This window comes from Bombus impatiens, unplaced genomic scaffold, assembly GCF_000188095.3.
Source record: "Bombus impatiens unplaced genomic scaffold, BIMP_2.2 scf_1707, whole genome shotgun sequence".
NCBI lineage: Eukaryota > Metazoa > Arthropoda > Insecta > Hymenoptera > Apidae > Bombus > Bombus impatiens.
The window spans coordinates 26,770-44,410 of NT_178126.1; the positions used below are offsets into that span (position 1 = coordinate 26,770).

Genomic DNA, 17,641 nt, shown 5'->3' on the forward strand with positions numbered 1-17,641 from the left:
GGTTTCATTAATTAAAATAATTAGAATTTGTATAGTTGCTTAATATGAAATGGTTTTGTTAAGAGGAGTTTGTGTATTTATTTGATGTAAAAGAATTTGTTGAAAGCTGTTCGTAAACTAATTTCATGTAAGAGGGTTTGCTGAAGGGTTTTTATGTACAATAATTTGATATAAAGAGATTCGTTTAAGAGATGTTTACGTATATACTCATCCGATATAGAAAGATTTATTAAAAATATTTTACGTGATAATTTGATATGAAAGGGCTTGTCGATTGGCTCTTTTCTTCTTTTTTATGCAATTCTAAGATTAGAAATGCAGACGTTCCATTGAGAAGATCGATAGCCTTATCTAGCAACGAGTTGCCTTTCAGCTTTTAACATAGAACAATTGTATGTAGAATATGTGTATTGCTCACAGAAATCGTTATTATATGCAATGATAACTACAGAAATAAAGCGATCACGGGAACTATAAAAATGTTTGTAACCGTACCAAAAAAATTGATCTATCCCATTAAATCTCTTCTACAATACAATCGTACATATATCAAGCACACGTTGTATCTACAATACGAAACGTCGAATTAAATCATTCAATTATGTTTACATTCCGATGCAAATATAAGCTTCGCTAGACATAAATCAATCATATACGGGCACAAATTATTTCCACAGTACCAAACGTCGAATCGAATCGTTGAATTAAGTTGCAAATAAGTTCCAATGCAGGTACAAACTACCTATATTAAAACATAAATCGTCCGCGTAAATACGCAAATCACCTAACTAAATCTATTATACCTGTACTCTATCTATATTAAACGAAGAACATGAGCGTAACTTTTGCGACTGACAAAACTCTCATTCATCCTAAATATATTTCGCTGATATAACGTGATATGTAATTACATCGATTAAACGTTTTGTTTTATCCATTAATCATTGGGCAAATAGCGTGTCAAATTGCCAATTAAATATAAAGCATACGATATTGAGTGTGATAAACATAAAAACTTCTGGAAAGTCTTAAAAGACATTTTACAAATTTTGGCTAATTTTTGGCTAAATGATTATGTGCTAATCAATTATAAAGACATATCTTATTATCTTCACAATACGGTAGGACTTCGATTAACCGATTTAATGCTCGGTGGATAATCGAAGCTCCACGAGGAACAAGTGAAAACGAATTTTCTATACCAAAATAAGTTCTCTCTTCTTATATCTGTGTTTAAATTTGATCTATTTTCTCAATTTTATATAGATTAGTTTCTTCCACTAATTTTAAAATAGAAGAGATCCGACTAATCGGAGTCCTACTGTATTAAATGTCCACTCGAATCACATCCATTCGAACCTCGATGGTTTACTGCACAAATGTTGTACGTTCATCTTCCGTAATATTTGTTTTTATCTGCAACAAATAATTCTCCACCGTTTCTTTATGCTGCTTGAAAATCATATTCACATCTATTTCATAAATTTGTCAAAAAATAACATTTCTGTTTTCTGTACTTAGTGTGTACATACAGATCCTCAAGGACCATCGTCCATGTTTATTTAATTACAAAGCACCATTGAATTATTTTAATCGTTTTCCTCGAAAACGTTAACAGTGGGCGTACAATATTTATGCAGTAGGCGGCCACCCATCGCTGTTCTAATCATACAGGTCATTGTTAGAAACTCGTAAATGTTCACCGAAGATACCACATACCGAATCAAATCATCCAAATGGATCTTATACAAAGCGAACCGTTCGAAAGCTCCAGGAAGAAGAAATGAAAGACAACCTACCGTTACGCCAGGCTAAGCGTCCGCAGTTGGCACATTCCAGTAGAAGCGCGGGCGGTCCCCGGTTGTAAAGATACTAGTCTGATACGCACCAGTCGACGTAATACCGACGAATGAATCACGGTTCTTGTAGGAAGTGACCAGCCGGTGAAAATGTCCGGTTTAGACAAAGGCGAAGCGCGGTCTAGGCCCGGTGAGTGGCTGAACTCTTTGTAGTCGCGCTAACGAAGAGGGTCGGGCCGATAGACGATCTCAGCACGGCTGGAATGTTTTCGTCTGGCATCGAGCATCGCATCTGCCATTAGCATTCGAGCCCTCTCGCCTCGATGGTGCGACGTTCACTGTTAGATTCGATGCTGGTCAGACCCAGCGTCGTGCACGATTCCATCAAAAGTCCGAGCTACCAGCTGATCAGGATGCGCTCGTCCACGCTTGGTAATTTATCTTGTCTCTCGTGCTGCCGAGCTGCTGCCGGATAGCTACCGCTTTCTGTTTCCATGCCACTCGACGACGATCCGATATAGAGATATCGGATTCATACTCTGCTGTGCAATCGAGTTTGCATCTTGGTCCATCTTGTTTTGCGAATTTTTAATCCTTTGCGAACGTATGTCTATTCAGTTACCAAAGAGCCATTCTAATTATACAGGGTGGTTGGTAACTGGTGGTACAAGCGGAAAGGGGGTGATTCTACGTGAAAAAAGAAGTCGAAAATATAGAATAAAAATTTAAAAATTTAAAAATTTAAAAATTTAAAATTTAAAGATTTAAAAATTTAAAAATTTAAAAATTTAAATTTTAAAAATTTAAAAATTTAAAAATTTAAATTTTAAAAATTTAAAAATTTAAAAATTTAAATTTTAAAAATTTAAAAATTTAAAAATTTAAATTTTAAAAATTTAAAAATTTAAAAATTTAAATTTTAAAAATTTAAAAATTTAAAAATTTAAATTTTAAAAATTTAAAAATTTAAAAATTTAAATTTTAAAAATTTAAAATAAGGATTGTCAATCGAGACAACGATTTACAGTGAGATCCGCTATAACAAGACGTGATAAAGTGCACGCGTACCGAGCAAAAATTCAAAGTCGATTTTCTCGAAAACAAAACCTCAAACGAAAAATTTTTATTCTATATTTTCGACTTCCTTTTTTCCCTAGAACTTTTTTCCGTAGAATCACCCCCTTTATCATACGGACAATGAGTCAACATGCTTTGGAGATGCGTAGGATTATTCGATTATTGGAGATTTTGCAAGTTAGTGCAGTTAGATCCTGCCCCTTCTTAAAATTTAATAACAAATACCCTAAAATGGTAAAAATGAATTCCCATTACGCGAGCTGTTTGTCCTCCGACGAGTTGAGGTAAATGCAGTTCTACAGTATGTTTCGAAGGACAATAAGTAACGATTGCCATTTAAAAATTCATTTAAGCATGTATCTTCCACATTAGGCCACCTGTTTGATTCTATGTTTGATTTTCATAGTAAAAAAGCTTTGTAGGTATATAAAAATATTACTAAATTATACGAAATTTAAAATACTTGAACGTAGTTAATTAGTATGTAATGCTATAATAGACACAACGGCGCGTCAATACTTTCTGTAGCTACTGTAGCTAACATTAAAGACCCAGAACTACAACTACCAACGTAATTTCCTCGATTTACCATTTCAACTTTTCCTAAAAATCGTATCTTTCCTTACAAGCTTTCAAATTTAATATACTCGATTCATTTCACAAAATCAACAACCGTATTCTAAGTTAAAACCCTCCAAACCTCTTCAAACTCAACCATTTCCGCGAACCTCGTAGATCGAAGGTATACGCGCAATCCGATGGAAAGGAGTAGCTCGATTAATTTCAATACCAATATACGATCCGTATAGTTACCTGCACTACACGGTCGAATCGAAAAATCTTCTAATTGAAGTAGCCCGATACACGCAAACGAGAACACGTGCACACAGAACGTTCCATTAGCTGGATCCACGTGCTCGCTCGCGCAGCACGAGCAATCAGCAGCGTGTATACTCGACGAGCGCGAAGCGAAATAAAAGCACAGGGTCCAGGTTGCGGGTCGAAGTTGCATCGATGCGTGCTTCGTAAAACAGTATCCATAATGCATCTACCACGCCCTAAAGAACTTCCATCTCGCGGCCCGTGCCTGCGAGCGAATCGCCCCAACTCGTCTCGATTCTGCCTCGAATCGAGTTATATAGCACCGTGAGGCCTTCTTCGTGTCCGATAAAAGGCTCGTTGCGCGCTAATAAACACGAGCCCCGGCGGACTTCGATCGCGCTACGTCCGCTAGAGATCCATCGATGTCGATGCCGATTCGGTCGTAATGGTACGTGGAAACGATTTGGATCGACGATCGCCGGAAGTTGATTTAATTCTCCAGTGGTTTCCTATGGCGAGGTATGCGATGGTTGGAACGGGTTTGAGAAAGTACAGGTTCTCGTCTTGAGAAGATATGGCATCGATATAGTTGCAATTTATTGATTTCGAAAGAATTTATTAGGTATACAGTGGCTACGAAAATTGCTATTGACACATCATTGTATTTATCATAACTGTTGCATAGTAATTAATTCGATCGAAATATGTTGCATTTCGTATCGTTCAGTAGTACTTTCATAGAAGTAGAAAAATTTGATATTTGATGAACGAAATGTATAGAACTTAATGAAAAACTGGTTTATTGAGAAATAAGAGTATATGCTAATATTTTCTGTGGCCACTAAATTTAAATTCATAACTATAGTATATAGACCGCGGATGGTTATGCAAATCTATATTTCTACCGCTATAACTGTAGAAATGGAACATAAATAGAAGTTTATTTCACATGTTGAATATTCTAATCGATATTATGATTTAAATACTTTGTATATCTTCTATTATGCGCGTAGTCGATGTCTTTGTATTTTTTAATTTGCTATAGATGCATAGAAATGATGGGCATCATATGAATAAGCAATTAAAATACTGCTGATGCGGCTGCTGTATTTTTATTTATATCGAATATTTGTTACTTTAAAGGATGATACCAGATATATTGCAAATTGGTTTGTATTTGATTAAAAGGTTTAAAAAAGAAAAATATTCGTAAGTCGATTCGAATCTTATATCGAAAATAAATCATTTACACGTTTATTTCGTCTACTAAAATTGGAACATGAACTTTAAGGAAGGTGGAGAAGATAAAAGAAAGTTTGACTCGAGATAAAATAAGATTATGATTTATGAAGATGGCTGCATCTTTATTAAAGGAAGCAGAATGTTCGTGTCTCAAAACACGTACAAACCAAATTATCTACATGAGAGCGCAGTGTCGTTATTAATAAGTATTTTACCTGTGTTGCAGTATGATCGAAATTAATTTTGAGGGCTACTTTATTATTAACTTTCGGGAAGATAACATCTCGGACGATTATCGAGACTCTCTTATGAATTACATATCTTATTAATCAAAAAGTCGGAGAGAATGTAAAAAGTAATTGGAGCGAAGAGTTGGTTAAGAAATTATTTCATGTTTCAGATTAGTGTATTTGTATTATTGCTATTAGTTATAACTGTATTTTGTGAGGAATAATATAAAGATTACGTGTTCTTATTATTTCAAACATTATTAAGAAGAATTAGGCGCTGCTTGTATATCTATACTTTTTTTATAATTAATATATTACTAACAACAATTTCCTCGTATTGTGTTATTTCATAATGGTTAGCTTCTCCAAAAGACTATTATATCTAATTTTAAACAAAATTAATAATTGCACGCAAAATCAAATAAAGAAACAGACCTGCATCAATATTCCAAATGCTGTAACTTCAATTACATTATGTATTTTGTTTTGTGACTGTGCGTGTTACGAATTGAAATTGACTAATTTACAATCGTAAACCGAAGCGCGATCAAAACATTTTTCTGCTAAACTCGAGTTTGAAATCAATTGATATTGGAATTTTCTTGAGCTATTTGTAAGAACAATCATAATGACAGGTTAAATTTTGAGTTAGGCTTTTTTCATCAACTTTCTCGTCTGCTTACAGAATGTAAGAACGCGCTTATGTACGTGTATATTCCTCATGATGTTGCAGATGGTTGCAGTGGGAAAAAAGAAGGAAAATGGACGATACTTCATTTCCGCTGCAAGGGTGAGTGCTATAGACAATATATTTTATACTTTACATGTTTGACCCTCCTATGGTCTTCGAAGTTTTACGTCGTAACTTCATTTTTCCAATAAACAAAATAATATAATGTTTTTAGAAAACTAGCATCGTAAAGAATATTCGGAACAACTACTTCGTATTATCGTGAAACTTTAAAAAGCTTTTAGTGATAAAAAAAAACGATTAGGTGGAAAATATCTCGGATACCATAGCAGGGTCAAATGCTTGTAGTAGTAGTTCTACAAAAATATTTAGTTTAACTTATCAATACATTTTTATTCGTTGTGAAGAAACATACAGATCAGATATGTTCTTCCATTTGTTTTTAGCAATTAGTTCTTACTAATTTTTATTTATTATTAATTTTGACTAATTTTATTTTTAGTTTTTTAAATAAACGTGTTAACGGTAATAGACAGTACTTATTCATCATAGTGTGCTCATTTGCTCAAAACTTACTTACCATCAAAATCAGTTGATTTTTTTTTCTTGGAAGAGAATATATAGAATTTGTCTATTGTTAATATTTTATTATTATTATTTTTGATAATATTGTTACGAAAGTAAGGAAACTCAAAAATAGTAATTTTACAAGAAACACTAAAGATTATTTTTATCAATCAAATTCATCGGTGAAAGGAACAATATTTATAAAATCGTGCTTGCTATTTTCAGTTTATTAATTGTAATGAATTCTAAGAAACATTCTCATAATAATAACATGAGCAATACATTTATCGATTTATCATTTTGTAACAAAATAATAAAGTTCATTCTTCTGTGAACTTTGTCATTCTAATCTTGTTATTCTATCTAATTGTCTTATTTTTTGCAAAGTGATAGTATGTAAATTATATGAACGTTTTTTACTTAATTATCATAAACATTATGCAAATATTTTAGCATGATAATAGGTATATTATTACCATGTTTGCATTCATTATTATCGTCAAGCATTTAGATCACATAGAATATAGAATTGAACTGTGTTATTTATAGTATATTAATTACAATAAAATACAATAATAAGTAGTATGTAGTCATAAATAGCTTTTACGTGGAAAATACCATAACTTCTGGAATAAATTACTTTAAATGTTCTTAAGCAACGATAATTTGCTAAAATTAAATACTAACCCTTAATAAGTAACAGATGCATAATTACAAGAAATCTCGATAAGAGAAATAACATAATTTCTTGAATAAATTAAATATTAAATGTTTCTAAGCATCAATAATTTGCTAAACTTATATCGCGTGTACGAATAAAGTTCTGCATAATATACTTATGTATTTCTCCAATATCTACTATACATATTGTTATTAATGGAAGTTTATTAAGGAATAATAGCTAATGAAACTCTAATCATTTTATATTAGAATTTTATAACTGTATATCACAATTCGTAATGAACGATCAAGTGCAGATATGTGCAGATATATGCAGATAGTGCAGATAATTTCCCTGGTCGATCTCGTCATTCAATCTTTAAATTACACTGGTCGTTATCAAATTGCTACTGAATTATTCAATTTCGAATAGTATCAAATATCCTAAATGAGAATTCAAACTGGGTATACAAAGTGGATGTATTTCACGTATCGCGTTACAACAAGATAATTAAAAAGTACAAGACGAAGAGCAATGCTTGTAAAAACGTTTCAAACAGGAGGTAGCCGAAGAGTAGCGATTCTTGTCTTTCGTAGGGGTCAAGCGCAATTTAAGATAACGCGAATTTTTCTAATGCCCTAACCCGCGTAGCAGCTGTTAGACGCTTATCAAACGTTGTTATCATCGAGCAATTATCAGACGTCGTTGCATGTCTACTTACAACTAGCACTCGAACGCTTTGAACTTTAATTATCGAAGGTGTTGGCCGATGATGAAGTTGCCCTCCTAACTTTCTTCGTATCTTTGCCAACCTGAACGTTTCGCGGTAATCGATAATAACTACCTAAACGTGAACGTCAAAGCAATAATGGCCACTATAAAACATTCCGTAAAACTAAAACTATCAGGGAACAGTTAAAAAGCGTTTATAAAGCTCGTTCTAAGTTGGAAATAAGTTTGTTTAAAATCGGACTTTATTAGGCTTGAAAGAGTCGATGATTAGAAATAAAAGTAGAAGATGATAGTCGATATACTGGGTTGGATGAATAGAAGTACTAGAATACTATTATACTTTGGATGTCTTTAAAGTTAAAAGAGAAAATTCAATTAAATTATTCAGTTTCGTTTATTCAATTTCAAATAAAATTACTTTATGTAATAAGAACTATTGTACGCCTGTAATAATTGATTTTTATTTGCTTTTAAAATATTTGCTGTAAGAAGAAGAGTTAACAAACGATAACGTCTTAAGAAAGCACATAAACATGATTTTAGTTACAATAGTTGGTCATTACCATCATAATGATCTACAACTATACGAAATATTTTTTAGTAAAAGAAATTGTTATCGTATTTTCATGGCACTGAGAATATTTAAATCGATAACTTTCATTATCCATGATATATTGTTTTTATTATGAAAATAAAATCATTTAGTAATAAAAATGAAGTATGGTAATAACAATTGTAATAATTACTATCGTGGAAAGAAACGATGAATATAAAATATTTCATGAAATAACATGAAATATTGTATATTGATATTTCCTTAAAATTACATTTTCAACGCTGCTGCTGCGACTCAATAAATAAAATAGAATAATTATATTTTTATAAGAATTAAATAGATAGAAATTCATATAAATAAAGTTCTTCCTCATTCGAAAATAAATATAATAAATCGTAATTATATAATCATTCAAGCATCTGACTCGATAATTGGTTTGAAGATCCGGGATATTATATAAAATTACTCAGAAATTTTCCGGTTTCTTCAAAATAATAATTCATTCATAATTCATAATTCAGAATAATATATTCACAAAAAGTTGTACTCTAAATTACATAAATCATTTAGTAATCTTCAAGCTACACGGATTGTCATCAGATGACTATTGAATTATTCAAAGCTTAACAGTATTTTATACAAAATGTCGTTAAAGATAAAGAAAGTAAGGAGAAATGGAATGATTATTGTCGAACGTGCCTCGCAACCGATATTGGAAATTACAATATACAAAATAAATGTAAAATATTGTATATCCTTGCACGAAGATCTGTGAAACATTTCATTTCATTTTTAATTTTTGCGCGCGAATTCGACACGTTCACTCGAGACACTACACTTATCGCACGCCAAACGAATATAAAGGAATATTAGACACAAAATGTGCGATCGAAACGAAGGGAATGTGCGTAGCGAAGCTTCAAAATCTCATGGCTCGATCGTAGCAGCAAGAAAATAGCAGCACGAAAGGTTTGCTTCTCGAGACGATTCTTAGAATGAAATACAAATAATGACGAATAAACGAATTTGATTTTCTCGATACGATTCTAATTTCTCTCTGTAACAATGAAGGCGTTCACTGTCGATAGACCAAGCGATTCTAAATTGTCTCCGAAACGACAAACCTAGCGATTCTAATTTGCTCGATTCGCTTGAGAATTTGGTAGGACTCAGATGGAAATTCGAAATCATTCATACTGATTGACTGGTCATCGAGCGCAAGAAAGAACGATATTTGGACGAACATGAGGCTTCGAACGATTAGGTAACAATCGTGGAAATTCCTTCGAGTAATCTTCGATCGGTCAGATCGTTACAATTAGTTAAGACATCATTCGGGAGTAACCACGATAACATGACGAACATAAAAGTAAAAGAGATTGTTGCTATTGCTGAAATAAATCGCCGTAAGTCTCAATGTCTCGACACAAAAATAGCCCCTTGTCTTCGAAAGCTGTGGCATAAAATTATCAACGGAACAATTTTCTTTTTAATTGAAGTTCCATTTTTGAATAATATCACATATATTGATTAAATTGAAATTATATAGTTTTGTAGTAACTGGTTAGACAGCTATTTTGTTTTATTATAAAAAGAAGGAACTGGTGGATTTCAAAGTAATATTATGAGCAAATTTATTTTAGATGTACAATAATTCGAAGAAAATGAATTTCAAAATGAAACAAAAGTACATTATAATCAGTGTTATAATATGTATTTCAATAATCTTTAGAAATAATTTAAAGGATATAGAATTGATTAAATGTTTCTCATTCGCTCACAGCAAAGTAAATTATATAGAAATTTTGCTTAGCGTTTAACCGGTACAGAAGTAGGTCTCTGATCTCGCCACAGTTATTTAAATAGAGGGTTCTGACCATATAAGAAAAACAGAAAACAAGGGAATCTCGCGGCCGTCGTCGCAAGAATAGAGATACCCAGCAAACAGAAGTATGCAAGAAGTAGAAAGTCTGCAAGTTACAGACGTCTCTTTTACCGATGGTAGTCCGGTGAGTTAATTGGACGCTTTACAACTGGCGCTAGCAAACGATCTATGTTCTTCTTTACCGATTGTATAGTCGGTATGAAAATTATGCGCATATTTATTTACACTGATTTACAAATTTAGTTTAGTCTACAGTTTCAAAATTCCCTACGAGAATTTAGTTGAAATTCATTTTTCCCTAGAAGAGTATTTTTGATGATTCGAAACTTGTATATGCTACAATTTTTTTTCAAATTATAGATTACCTCTCGATTTATTCGTTTTATCCAAGCACCGAGTATCAAAATTTATTAATTTGTTGCGGAAGATCTAAATCAATTACATATTCTCGTAAGAAAATGTCTTGAACGATTTAAAATAAAAATTTTGTTTCAGTTTTAAAGCGTTAAAAGAGAAATTTATTCTTCTATTTCGTGTGTCGTAAACTAGAAATCGTATTTTGAAATGCAACGCTGTATACTTAGTAAGAAGAAATATTGTCATATAAATTTGAGATGCTAAAGATAAATTTAATTTAAAAACTATTAAAACACTTAATCTTGTGAAAGCTGCATATATCATTCAGTCTATCGACAACATATTTAAAATACACGAAATCAATGACATTAATATCCTTAATTACCGAAGAGAAAACGTACTATAAAATTTATTATAAATATCAATAAAAATTGAATTATGTTGAAATATTTATTTACTCAATAAAGTTTATGTCTTATGCCGATTATTTTTTTAATTACTGTCTTATAATATTCCGATTCTCGTATTGAATAAAATATGAAATTAGCTATCATTCGAAATATTCTCAGCTTAGACTCAACGTATGACTCATCGTTATCAAAATTGTCGCTTGTAAACCGTGAATCGCGTTACCACACTTGGTTTCCATAACTATCTACTAAATTTAGATCGTATATCGCCTATATGTTACTTCCAAAGCCATCTCAAGAAGCGACAATATTTGATAGTAAAATAATACGTTTGTTTTCCGATTATAACAACGAACGCCTCGTTTTTACACGTTTAATATTATTTCTTACTGGTTTTCTACATAACTTAACTCTGTTATGTTTAAGATTACGGTTTTAGGATCGGTTATAGCGTGTTAAATCGTGAAATTATTTGCCTATCACTTCCAATCACCTATGCTTTCCGTTGTGTAAAAATTACGAGTAAACTTAAACAAAAATTTGTATAATAATAAAATGCACAGTGTTCTACTCAAAATCTCAGATCATACGCTGTTTCGTTTGGCCGGTATACGAGTATGACTGTAATTGAAGAACTTTATCGAAAGTCTGATCTTAGCAAATGCAATGTTGAAAGCTATGGGAATTTACTTGCAAACATTTTAAAAACTGTGGTAAATTAATAATTGTTACTGCAAGTAAAGATCATAGAATAGCGATCAATGAATTTTCACTAATCGCGTTAATGTGAAATGTTTTAATCATAATTGAATACTTATATTTCTCATCTACAAATAGTATAATATAAACTTTTTCAGAATTTAGAGAATTTTCAGTAATTTTTTCTGGCCTGGTGCAGTGACATAGCTAAATATTTATAATAAGTTAATACTTATTATAGATAAGTATAATTTTTAAGTAAATGTTGTAAATAAGTAAATATTACTTAATTTAAATAACTAATTGAATCTAGCGTTTAGGTCTAGCGGGTAGTGTCTCTTCAGCCTGCGGATCTGGTCCGACGTATCAAGTAGTCCAGTAATTAGGGGGTTTCGATGTTTGTTGACTCTTTTGCTATATTTGTCGCTATATTTTGCTATTTCCTCTTTGACTGTTGGCATCTTGAGGTCGCGATGTATTAGTTCGTTGGTCACGTACCAGGGTGCATTTATAATGGATCTTAGCGTTATGTATGAAAGTTAACGAGTATTTATCGAATATTAAATGTTACACCAATGAGATATTTTTCACTTCATTTTATCCCCTTGCCACTTTTTAAGTTATTTCAAAGAAACCAAATAGAAAAATAACAAGGAAAAGCATCTCGATTTATATGCAAAGGAGACGCGAGAAACGTCATAAAGTCGAGTTTAAGGAACCATTCACCTCGGTGGAAATGATCAAGAAATTCATCCATACGCGAATGTAGCCGCGAGGTCGTACGATGCACTAGTTTATCCTCGCATGGCGAACCGTAAGAGGAAGACGCGGCCTTTCGAAATCATGTTCGACCCTATGGACCAGCAATTGATAGCCACGGAACTCGGAGGATGCGTTTTCGTTTCGAAGTGCCGGACGAGCATCTAACAGTGGCAGACCGGTTTAATGAGGCCACGTTCGAAACCGCGTTCTTCTTGCATATCCTCCTCGAACAGCCTCCAGGGAACAAACTCCGCGTAATTTCGTTTCGATGGCATATCTGCACGCGTTCACGTCCTTATATACCGACGTACAAGGATCTCGAGCGTGTGAATGGTCCACCATGCTCGTACAAACGATCGTCATGAAAATAGACCGACCTTTTTCGCGAGATTATTTATTTGGATGAAAGATAAAGAGATAGGAATTTTGCTTGGATTTTAGTCGAAGATGGTTCGTTAAGAATCTGTTAAGGAATTTTCTTTAGAAATCATTCGTTATAAGAACTTGTTGAGGAATTTTACTTACAATTGAATGAAAATGATTGTTTAATAGTTTATTAAGCAATTTTATTTAATATTGATTCGTTAAGATTATAATAATAGATTTCGTTTAAAAATTATTAGTTAGACGTTTGTTAACAAACTTTAATTAGAATTGAGAGAAATTAGATCTTACGTGGGTGGCATGATTCTTCATAATGATTTCTCATACACATATATTTAACTCTGGATATGTCTTTTCCTGTATACTGGCTGTCTTTGAGACGGCCATATCATTTATATTTATATAATTTTAGACAGCGATATTTCTATGATTTAAATCCGGAAGGAAGAGTAGATTTTAAAAACGTTATGTATGAAAGTTAACGAGTATTTATCGAATATTAAATGTTACACCAATGAGATATTTTTCACTTCATTTTATCCCCTTGCCACTTTTTAAGTTATTTCAAAGAAACCAAATAGAAAAATAACAAGGAAAAGCATCTCGATTTATATGCAAAGGAGACGCGAGAAACGTCATAAAGTCGAGTTTAAGGAACCATTCACCTCGGTGGAAATGATCAAGAAATTCATCCATACGCGAATGTAGCCGCGAGGTCGTACGATGCACTAGTTTATCCTCGCATGGCGAACCGTAAGAGGAAGACGCGGCCTTTCGAAATCATGTTCGACCCTATGGACCAGCAATTGATAGCCACGGAACTCGGAGGATGCGTTTTCGTTTCGAAGTGCCGGACGAGCATCTAACAGTGGCAGACCGGTTTAATGAGGCCACGTTCGAAACCGCGTTCTTCTTGCATATCCTCCTCGAACAGCCTCCAGGGAACAAACTCCGCGTAATTTCGTTTCGATGGCATATCTGCACGCGTTCACGTCCTTATATACCGACGTACAAGGATCTCGAGCGTGTGAATGGTCCACCATGCTCGTACAAACGATCGTCATGAAAATAGACCGACCTTTTTCGCGAGATTATTTATTTGGATGAAAGATAAAGAGATAGGAATTTTGCTTGGATTTTAGTCGAAGATGGTTCGTTAAGAATCTGTTAAGGAATTTTCTTTAGAAATCATTCGTTATAAGAACTTGTTGAGGAATTTTACTTACAATTGAATGAAAATGATTGTTTAATAGTTTATTAAGCAATTTTATTTAATATTGATTCGTTAAGATTATAATAATAGATTTCGTTTAAAAATTATTAGTTAGACGTTTGTTAACAAACTTTAATTAGAATTGAGAGAAATTAGATCTTACGTGGGTGGCATGATTCTTCATAATGATTTCTCATACACATATATTTAACTCTGGATATGTCTTTTCCTGTATACTGGCTGTCTTTGAGACGGCCATATCATTTATATTTATATAATTTTAGACAGCGATATTTCTATGATTTAAATCCGGAAGGAAGAGTAGATTTTAAAAAATTATGTGTTCACTAGTGATTATTTCCACTTTTTCGTAGAATCTAAATGGTTGGTTCTGTTCAAATAGGTTGGAAGATTAAATTGACATACTGTTGAGAAGATAATAAAAGACATTTGTTTAACGAACCAAATGGTTTCGCTAAATTCGTTTCAAATTACCGTTTGATTCAATTATGTGAGGTATTTCAAGGTAATGTTCCCAATTAACTAGATCGGTATCGTTCCAAGACAAACGGTAAAAAGTATACATAAGTTCTCGAGACAATAACGTACCTACACATTTTGGTGCAATAGAGGATGACAAAGGCTGTACAATTTTGCCAATTAACTCCTAATTAACCGTAAAATACAAGGGAAGTAATCAAAGCGAGAAAATTTATAATGAATTAATGTTTTTAAACGAATATTATATTCTATGTAATTCGTTAAATCAATATTTCTGGAAAGATAAAAAGATTCTGGTATTTATATATTTTGTCGAAACAACATTTCGTTACTTCAAAGTTAATTGTGTCGTTTATTCATTCGTATCGGACAGTTAACGTTACATTATAAGTTTACTTGATTTACTGTCGTTATTAAAAATCAGCTTCTGATTGGCTCATAAAATTCGATATGTGTAATGATTGCCTTAAACGTTCATAAACGAAAGTAGAACAGGAGGACGAAAATTCGTTTATAAGGGAAGCATGAACGGATGATTAAATAAATGTGATGCAATATTTGAAATAAAACAGATGGTTATTAGCCTTATAAAATGATGCGTCGTTATTTTAATAACATCATATACGAGACATTTCATGATTGCCTTATGTTTTCCATTGCAAAATAATCGAGTTTCATAATTTAAGATAAATTGTAAACCATTAAATTCACTGTCCAGAGGTTCTACAGCTTGTTAAGCTTACTGCTCCATCGAGATCTTTCAGAAGATTCCCAATTTTCCACACGTCCTGTGTACAACCAATTATCCTTCTACTAGTTGCATTATTCGCATTTCCAAACACGTTTATTTACTTGCTCATCGATTAGACCACTTTTGCGAATCGCTTTCTGTATTTAAAAAAAGGTGTTAGAAATGCAGTACGTAATTCCCTGATATTTCCGTACCATTTATGATTTGTTATTATTACTAATGGCAGATATTTGTCCCTCTTTTATTATTGTATCTTTCCTATATCAGAGAACCCGTACATAAGTAACTAATAATAACAATAACAACAAGAACAATAATAATTATTATTGAAAAGAAGGATTTGATCAATTCGTAACTTATAGTGCTGTTATGCAAACGAACTTTGTAAAGACATTATTGTGAACATGAAAATTATTTATACCGATTATTCACTCTCAGAATATCTTCTTGTGGTAATCGTAGTAGAAACTATCACGAAGATCAATTTATTTAACAGAAACTTATATTGCAATTCAATTAAAATAGTATAGATCTATTTAGTAAATATTATCTCTTTAAATAATAAAAATTTCATTATCTTCGCTCAGCTCAAACTGGCTCCATCAGCTTCTTCAAATTAGCTCCATTACAGAGAATTCTAAACAACTTCTGAATTCTAGCATCTAGAATTATGTGAAAATTTCTTTGATCAACTAATACGATCTTTTGAAGAAATTGCGTGTATTTAAATGTTTATTCGAAAAGGCGATTACACCGATAATAATAAATTAAAATAATACCTCATTGCTACTTTTATTATACTAATCGTAAGCCATATTCTTCATATAAAACTATCTTTAAGGAACTAAATGTGCAAATACTTTTCCCAATATTTTATCCACTGTACTTTAGTCAGTCTGTTAGAGTATTAAAAAATTAATTTACCTTTTTCTATCGATCGATCTAAACTTATCATTTACCGATCGTTTGTTTCATAAAAACACTCCACTCTTGTTATCTGCCAAACCATTTACATAGCATGGTATTAAAGAATGATATTGCAATCTGAACGAAACGCTTTTGGAATCACAGCGTCGATCCAGCAAGCCCTGGACAAATTATAAGCTAGCAATTAACCAACGCGTTCCTCTGCGATACAAATCCTCGTAAAAAGAATTTATTCTGTTTGTTAGAGTAACGATAATGGTCGAGGCATAAAGAGACGAAAAATGGTCGGTGGGCGGCTTAAGCTGGGCTTCGGTTACAAATCACGTACATCGAACCGCGTATCGTAATGCTTTTCCTTTCCCTGGCAACCGACAACATCGACGTCAGACCGCGAACAGACGTATTTATTCTACATCGTGGGGCAGTGTTTCTGAAAGCTGCACAATTCTCTCCGTTAAGTTGTTCAGAGCGATTCGATCGTTTGGTTTCGACAGACGGTCTCGAAATCCCATTCAGCTTGAGGGACGAGCGCGCGATTTACTCAACCGTCCGCGAGTCATCCTGAGATAAATTTCAAATACCGAAAGGAGAAATAATAAGATACAGAAAAGAAAAACGGGTCTCCGATTTTGTTCTGTTCCTTTAATTGATTATTTATAGCTGTATCAACCGCTATGTTAAGTTATTATTAACTCGCGTGAAATATAATTTATTATGCAAAGATTGGTTTGGTTGTAAAATTTTTAGAAATTACAATTTGTAATGCTTCGTTACAACTTTTCAAATGATCATCTTTGCAGTAATTTGGAAAATTCTGTAGTCAGATTTTCTTTATACGTACATACTACTATACACGTTTAGTACTTCGTTTCTAGAAATCCGAGCTAATATCATAATTTACCTATCGATATATTTGTATATTATAGAAAGTCGTACACACACGAAGTACTGCTGAAAAAATTACTTGTTAAAAATTTGATCAATTAATTGTTCTATAACGAAGTACGTACTTTAGATGCTGCGTTTTGAACAAGTTACAGATGATAAGATTCGCAATAGAGCTTTTCGTTCAGCTTCTCGAAAGGCTGGTCGATATGCCATTTCCCTCGTCGGGGAGTGCTCGGAGTGACGAGCGAATAGCGAGACTGTACGATTAGGCGCCTTGAGGTCCGTAACACGGTTCCGAGCATCGATGGTATAACTGGGTGCTTCTGGGTTTTATTCAGACAAGATTTACGCTGTACTGTCTTTATGATTCTTCTAGTTTACTGGAGAATGCCGGGAGCAGGTGATTAGAAATTGCTTATATTTACATAAATAACCATTTTCTTATTGATACATACTAACTTCGAATGAGTTTTAAGATCAGAACTCG

General features: G+C 32.8%; 1 protein-coding gene across 1 annotated transcript in view; it reads left to right on the forward strand.

Moving 5' to 3' along the window:
• The first annotated feature begins 5,930 nt into the window (after window positions 1-5,930).
• Window positions 5,931-17,641, forward strand: part of LOC100745394 (class A basic helix-loop-helix protein 15-like) — a 292,682-nt gene continuing 280,971 nt past the window's right edge. The window contains exon 1 of the mRNA XM_033324213.1: window positions 5,931-5,960. The gene's annotated coding sequence lies outside the window, so the exon portion shown is untranslated. The remainder of the gene's footprint in view (window positions 5,961-17,641) is intronic.